Consider the following 8,411-nt stretch of genomic DNA (forward strand, 5'->3'; position numbering starts at 1 on the left):
TCAAAGGCCAGGGGCTCTTCCCAGCTGTGCCTCTGGCCCAGCCTGGACCTGGGAGGTGCCAGAGGCGGGATGAGTAGATGAGAACAGGGAGCAGGGTGTCAAGAGCCTGCAATCCCCTTCTCTTCCAGAGGAGAGAGCCAAAAGGGAACTAATGTTTGCTCAAAAGAAGCAAGAGTGGGAACAGGGAAAGGAGGGTTCTGTTTCTCCCTTTCCAGTGGCCTAAGGCTGGGGACAGTCCCATGATGGGATCAAAGGGTTAACCATCTTTGTGAGATCAAAGGCACAGCTGGGAGGAGGCCTGTGGGGTCAGGCAGTTTCTGGAAGGCACTGGAGGCACCAAGGACTTGGAATTTGAAGGGAGGGGTGGGTAGGTGGACAGTGTGCATGTACTTGGCGGGGAAGACATCCTACCCAGCCTACCCCAGTAGCCATTCCAAAGAGGGACGCCCACTATCCATTTCAGGCCTTTAATAAAGCAAGGAGAAGCTCACTTTGAGAGCAGACAAAACTGCATGGCGCATTCAGCCAAGGGTGGCAGAACCGGTGGCCCCTTGGGGCCGACCACCACTTGCCCATTCCTGTCTGCTTTGAGGCAATGCCAGTGCTGCCAAGAGGTGGCCTGCGTCTAATTTAGTCCACTGCTGAGTCCAACCTCCCTACCTTTGCTCAAATCCTCCTATGACTCTTGTGCCCCTCTGCGAGCTTCCTCTAAGCCAGACTCCTGAGTCTCTCCTGATTAGCCCCACTCCAATATCTATTACCCTTACTTCCCGCTAGGGAGGAGACGGAGGAAGGAACCTAACATTTATTCAGGGGCTACTGTGAGTCAAGAACTTTATATATTCTGTTTTATTTATTCCTTATGACTCTTATGAGAAAGATATTTATCTTCATTTTACAGATTAGTAAGTGGAGTCTCTAGGGGCCAACCACTTAGTAGTGGTTATGTTCGTGTGCTCTGTTTCGGTGGCCTGCAGTTTGCCAGTTCAGATCCCTGGCCTGGACCTACGCACTGCTTATCAAGCCATCTTGTGGCGGCATCCCACATACAAAATTGAGGAAGATGGGCACAGATGTTAGCTTAGGGCCAATCTTCCTCAGACAAAAAAAAAAAGTGGAATCTCAGAGAGATTTAAGTACTTTGACCAGAACACACAGCTAAGAGTGGTGGAGGCAGGATTTGAATCAGATCTGCTTCCAACATCCCTCCTCTCTTCACTCTCAGGGCTGCCTCAGCATCCCTGTGCTGTCCTTGTGTGTTATTTCACACTGTCCTAAGCTACTTGTCAGTTGTTCTCATTCTCTTTCTTTTTGTGTGTGTGTTTTAAAAAATTTTTTTATTGAGATAACTGGTTTATAACATTATATACATTTCAGGTGTACATCATTATATTTCACTTTCTGTGTAGATTGCATCATGTTCACACACAAAGATTGATTACCGTCTGTCACCGTACACACATGCCCTGTCACCCCTTTTGCACCCCCACCCCCACCTCCCCTCTGGTCACCCTCTTTCACCTCTAGAGTGAACCTTACCTTTTGACTCTGTGTGTAACCCCAGCCTCCTGTCTTCCCAGCTGCTTAATGCTGATGATGACCTGTGTCTTTTGATCCTTTCTTCCCCTGGTGCCTTGATGTTCAGTTTGTGGTTAAAGGTAACTTCTGTCGTTGCCGTAATCCTCACATTCCCCTTCACTCCCCCTCCCCCGACCCCGGACAGAAGTGCTGAGGCACACTGTCGTCCTTTGTTTCCAAGGAGCGCTCTCTGAGGATCCACTGTGTGCCCACATGGTGCTGTTGCTGGATAGCAAACCACAGGATATTCACAGAAAACCTGGACACAAACGTTCAGAGCCGCCGTATATGTAACCGCTGCAAACTGGAAACAACTCAGACGTCCTTTGACAGGGGAACGTTAAACTCTGTATGAACATCCCGCGGATTCCTGCTCACCAACACGAAGGAGTGAACTGTGGATGCCACACCAGCTCAGACGGGTCTGCAGGAATTACGTTGAGAGAAAAGCCAGTCTCAGAAGGTCACATGCTATATGATTCCTTCTATATAACATGTTTGAAATGAAACTTTAGAAAAGGAGCACAGGATAGTGGTTGGCAAGGATTGGGGGGCAGGGCGGGTCATTATAAAACGGCAACACGAGGGATCCTTGTTCCCTGTAGTGTTGTAACTGTTCCGAGTCTAGGCTGTCATGGCTCAGGCACACACACAGCTGATAAAATGGTATGGAACCAAGTACACACACGCACACAAGAAAAGGAGCTATCTGAATGAGCCTGGCTGTGACATCGTACAACAGTGTTGCCAGATGCTCCCATCCAGGACAACTGGGCAAAGTGCACAAGGGATCTCTCCGTGTTATTTCTTATAACTGCATTTGAATTTACAATGATCTCAATACAAATTTCAATGACAACAAAGACTTGAGAGAGCGCCTGCCCTCAAGGGGCTCCAGCACATCCCCTGTTTCTCCTCTCTGCCGCTTTGTTTAGCTCTGAGCTGAACGTAACAGAAGCGTAATAAATGAGAAGCTGCTGACCGGGCAGTGCAGGCCCAGGAGTTCATCTTCGTCTTCACTCCTCTTCCTGATTTCCCCAATCCCAGTCTCCCCAACTTTGGCATTTTCTTTGTGTAAAGGAGAATTGACAACCTTAGAACCTTAGAGTAGCCCTGAGATGGGGGCTCGGAGAAAGGCGAAAGAGAAGAGGCCAGAGAGATCTTCTCTTGTGTGCTTCCACACTGGCCCGCTCGCTCCCAGCTGACCAGCTTCCGTCTCGCTGTAGGTATGGAAGAGACGGCAGACGTGGGATGCTCTCTCTGTCTCTCTCTCTCTCCAGTAATGGAAAGAGGAAAGGCGCCCACAACCCTCACATCCTGGACTCTGCTTCATGAGTGACCTTCCTAGGGAAGCGGCAGCCCAGCTGTTTCCTGCTCCCGTAACTGCTCCCTCCACAGTCCCCCTCACCTGTAGTCCCAAGGGGGACCACTTTCTAAAACCACTTCCCAGGGACTGTGCTGACTGAGGGAGGCCCTGAGGGGACAGGAGGATCTTGCAGCCTTGTCCCCCGGGACCTCGGCCAATCTCCCCTGCCTCCCCACTGTGTCCCTCCACCCCTACCCCAGCCAAACTCAAAGCAGCCGGCAGTGTCCCAGCAGCTGTACACAGCAGGGGTGGGGACAGCCACATGCCCTCTCACTCCCAGGCAGCAGCTGAAGGGCCATGAATAAACAACTCACTTCCTCAGGGACCTGGTGACATTCGGCCTGTAACCACCACCTAGTCTCATGCTTTGCTTGGGTTTCCTCGATGCACGCCTGTCCCAGCCATGCTCGGGCAGGTTTGGAGGCTTCTGCTGGAAGAAGGGTACATTCTCAGTCTCCAGCTTGGGCTGGGCACTCCTGGAGAGGGCAGGGGAAGCAAGGAGAAGCTGAACAGCTGCTTCTTTTCCTCTCCTTCCCAGGACACCATGATGAGGGGGCACCAGGGACTTGGGCTTCCCAGCTCAGCTGAGGAACTGTTTCCTTTCCTAAAGAGGCATGTAATTAGCCTGGGGAAATGGGAGGACCCTGGAGAGCAAACACGTCCTTTGGCTACATTGACAAGAGAGGGGCTCCAGAGAGATGAGAAGCCTGCCTTCCAGGCTCTCACCCTCCGACATACATAAACACTTGGTACTCTGCCTGTTCCTCTCTTACACATGCACGCACAGGCCACTCTCAAAAAAGAAACGTGAGGTGCTGTAGAACACGTGGAATACTTTCACCATCTTGTTGCATTAGGAGCACGCTGTGCAGGACTGCCCCTGCCCAGAGGAAGGTCCTGCCTTGTGATCGTTTCCCTACTTCACGCTTCACACGTTCACTTTCCACTCACCACCAGCTATCCTCCCAAGACTGAGCCCCATAGGTCTGTACTAGCCTGGCCATTGTAGTCTCTCCTCCAAGGTGTGGAGGCAAGTTCCAGACTCCCCACCACCCGGCCCTCCTTCCTTTATAGGAATCCATTGCAGCACTGGAGAGGGAGGTTGAGTGGGACTTCACACCACTCCAAGCCCCCACCTCCCAGCTTGCGTGAATATTATCCTATTTCCTAGGCAGAGCTCCCACATTAAATGTTTCATGAGGGGTGCTGGTCACCTATCCCTTCCACCATGCACTCCCCTCTCCTCCCCTCCAGGGAGTTCTGACCAGCCGAGACAACGTTGCTTTGAGGCGGGCCTGGTCTGGGCCCTTCCTGAATGTTAAGGCGTTCCAACAGAGCCCGCTGTCTGGCTCCATCTACAAGTACCCAAATATACGTGAGAAGCCTGTTGTTTGCCAGCTATTTTGCAGGAGCAGTATAAATAAACAGATAGGGCCTGAAGCAAGGTGCTGGGGGAGGCACAGAGGAAGGCAGCCGGGAGCGCTGAGACAGTTGGCTGGGTGCTTCCCAACCTTTCCTCTTCTGCCCTTATTTACCTAGATCGCACTATCCTCCTACCCTCAAGAGAAAACACAGCCAGAGAAACAACTTCCCTCTGTGACAAGAATGAAAGGCACTGTGGTTCAGCAACTGAGGCTGCTCCTTGCTTATGCTGCTGCTGCATTATGAACTTCTCACACCCCAGGGAGAAAATACAACCAGGAGGCCTCTTGCTAGGCAGTTTCACTTAAGATCCTCACAACAACTCTGAGAAGTAGATGTTACTGACTAGTTAACAGTTGGAGAAATTGAGACTCAGGGAGGAGGGGAAGTGCCTTGCTGAGGGCCCAGCTGGTTGGTGGAGAACCCGATCCCTTTCCGTCTAGAGGCTTTTTTGTTTTTTCATTATATCTCTCTTTTCACCCAGTTTTGGTCAATTCACTGCTCCCTGATGTTTCTGCTAGAGGCTGGATGTTCTGGGAAGCAAGTGAAGGGAACCAAAATGCAATTGACCAGCATTGACTTTAGTCAATAAAAAGCTTGCAGAGTTTTGTGGTGGTCAGCCTATGTGATCTGGGGCACATTGTTTAACCATCTCTAGATCTCACTTTCTTTCTCTGTAAATTGGGGGTAGTGATAGTGCCTGTATCTCATTGGACCATTGTGAGGATTCAGTGACAGAAGGCATGGTCAACGTTCAAAATGATTCCTTGAACATGAGCACTCAAAAACATGAGCTACTGTTATTATGAGCTATGTTGTTAATGTCAGAAGAAGTACAAGTTAACAACCAAAATGAGTTTTCCAGGGTGAGATGTAGATTTTTAAAGGATGTTACTATGTATGTTCTCCTGCTCTACTCCTGAACATGACCATCTGTGGCTTGACAGACATTTTCTGGGTGCAGTTGTCTCTCCAGAAAGAGAATGAAAAAAACTCAAAACCAAGGCCTGAACCTGCACTAAGTCCAATAGCAGGCAGGATTCTTAAGTGACAGGATAAAAAGCAGAGATGCCAGAGGAGGTATAAGGGCAGTGGGATTTATAGAAAAGGGTCAGGTCTGTCCCTGGTGACTCCTACAGAGGGACGCAGCACCCAAGAGTGAAGAAAATTACTTCCAGGAAGGGCCAATAAGGATGCAACTATAGGCTTTAATTGGTGCCGTGGAGCCAAACCCAGATGGGTGCAATAACCGGTCTGTCTCAGGTAATATCACTTAGGCCAAGCTGACTCTTCCAATAAGCAGAAAGGGGCAAGGATCTGGTCCAGCTGATCCTTTGGCGTGATAGCGTGGTTCTCAAATTTTAGTGTGCATCAGAATGAACTGGAAAGCTTGTTAAACCCAAACTGCTGGGCCCCACCCCCAGTTTCTGATTCAATAGTTCTGGAATGGGGCCGAAGATTTTGCATTTTGAACAAGTTCCCAGCTGATGCTGAAACTGTTGGTCTGGGGATCATATCTTGAGAAACTCTGGTTTAAAGCCCTTTTCCATAGGCAGTCAGTGTCTCAGATTGCAGAACCCTTAATACCTTGCTTTCCAATAGATATAACAGTTGCATTTAGTGATTAGACTTTTTTACTCTCTTCTCTCACACTGATTAGAAAATGAAGATGGGTATTCTCAATTAAGAATTTTATGTTGAAAACAGAAAAAAACCCCACAAAAACAAATGCCCCCGAACAAAGAAATGTCTTTTGAAAGTCTGATTGACATACATGAGAACTGACTTGACCTGTCAGAGTTGGGAAAGGCACCTCAAAAATCAGGGCTCCTTACTCCTCAGGGAAGTCTTTCCCCACTGGGTGCTTTCAGAGCGAGGGTCTGCCTGTGTCTCTCCGAGTAAGCTAGCATGCTGACTCTATAAGAACGCTGTGAAAGCCGGCCGGCCCGGGGGAAGAAAGACATCCCACTTTTCAGCTAAGTTTTCTTAATACCATATGCTTAAAAGGGAACAAAAATCCAGTTCTCACGACCTTAAATGCTGATGCTTGTCCAAAATGCCTAATGAGGGGAAGCGTGTGTCATGCACATTAACAGAACTCAGTGATGGTAATTGGGTTGAGAAAAGTGAAAATTTTACTAATGCCAAAATGACCAGTTCTATCTCCTTAAGCAAGATAACATGACAAGACGGACTTTCGACTTCTGAGTTATCTATACAAGAAGTCTAAACGATGCTCTTAAAAATCTGATGGAAGAGGGTATTACAAGATAACAGGCTCCTGACCAGAATTTCAGTATTTACACAGTCTGACTGTTACTCAACTTACATAAATCAAACTTTTTTTTTAAAGGCCTCCTCCTCACTTACTGTTGAAATTGGGTCTTTCTTCCCTGAAGACTGAAGAGAGTTTGTGGGGGAGGAGGGAGGCGTCCATCTTGTGGCTCGACCCTGGGGTTCAGTTGCCAAGATGCTGTTCCTTTGTAAAAGGGCGTCCTGATAGGGCCCTCCACAGAAAGCATCGAGCGAGGCCCCAGCACCGTGAGAACACAGATGCCACCACATCAGTGACACACTTCATTTGGGCCCCTGGGTTCTGTCCCTGATAACGGCTCTGATACATAGTTTTGTGGCTTCCTTTCTGGTGTTAAACTTGAAAGACCAGAGACGGAAATATGGTGATTTCACGTACCAAAAATATGCTACTGACACGTACTTCTAATCAGTTTTCCAGTCTAAATGAGTGCTCCCTCGTTTGAAATATATGTCCCGTAATTGGGAGCAGTTTGTAACCACTGGGTGACTTTTTTCCTATGAGAAGCTGAAGACCATGGAGACTCCCATCAGTTCTGCGAACTTGACAGTACTGAGCAAAACTCTTCCCAGCGCAGGTGCCTCGGGAGTTAGTCACCCTTCCCTCCCCTCTAAAGCCACCCTATATTGTGGGCTGGTTAAAGTTTATCCTTGAGCAAGAGTGTTCTTACTAATAAATAACTCATTTATACTTTGGAGACAAAGCTAAAAGGATTTCAGTTCTGCAGGAATGAGGTTTCTGCTGGCCCTGTACCTTGCCTAGAGGTACTCTGTTGCTTTCGTTTGAGGCCAGTTGGTCCACAATGCCAACAGTAATTTAGGTGCATAGAGAGCCTCTTTTCCAGAGTTAGGTGCACACAGCCCCACGCACTCTCACAGTGTCCCATGGAGGCAGAGGAAAATTAGTTCTTTGTTATCCCTATTATATAAAAAGGAGAATCGTACATGGGGTGGGGTGGGATACGGGAGTGGGGAGTAAGTGACTTGCCCAAGATCATCCTGTAAATGGATCTTCTGCTTCAGCCAAAGCTTCTTGAAAGCAGGTCACAAAACAAAGAAAGGCAATTGTGGGTTTCAATAAAACAAAGGACTCTCATGCTATCGTAAGCATTATGTGCTATCCTCAACTCTGCTGCTTAATACCTGTTGCAGTTTTTATACTACTCACATACATTTCCTGGAATAATCCCACTTTAAATATTTCATGCTTTAGTTCCTTAAGCCATAAAATTATTCCAGAAATGCCAGTATTCTGAGATCCAAACTGTATCTTCAACTGTTTTTCCTACTGGGGAGTAGGACAAAGCTCTTCATCATATCACAGGTCCCAATTTTTGGTTTGGATTATAGTCACCAAGATTTTCATTGTCAATAAATATTGCTGGCTAATTCAGAGGTGAATTCTAGAAGCAAGAGATGTTCTAGGAGTTCTCATTTCCACTGTCAGCCATTATTAGTGTTCCCACTCAGACTTAAATCTCCCAGAGCAGGACACCTGCTTCAGTGACTGCTCAATGGTGTTGACTTCTAAAGAGTGAGTGGCCCAGGAGCCAAATATTAGGTCTTATTACTTCATTTGAGGGTGTGGGAAGAGAATGAGGGAAAGCAGGATGAGCAAAAGAACGACCTGCTTTGCTGATGGCCAAGACTGGCCCATTGTGCAAGGTCTAGGACAACCACCACTCTCTTTAACTAGGTGCTGTGTATATCCCGCATACCTGAAGTCGCACCA

This window comes from Equus caballus, chromosome 5 (genome assembly GCF_041296265.1).
Source record: "Equus caballus isolate H_3958 breed thoroughbred chromosome 5, TB-T2T, whole genome shotgun sequence".
In the NCBI taxonomy this organism is placed as follows: Eukaryota; Metazoa; Chordata; class Mammalia; order Perissodactyla; family Equidae; genus Equus; species Equus caballus.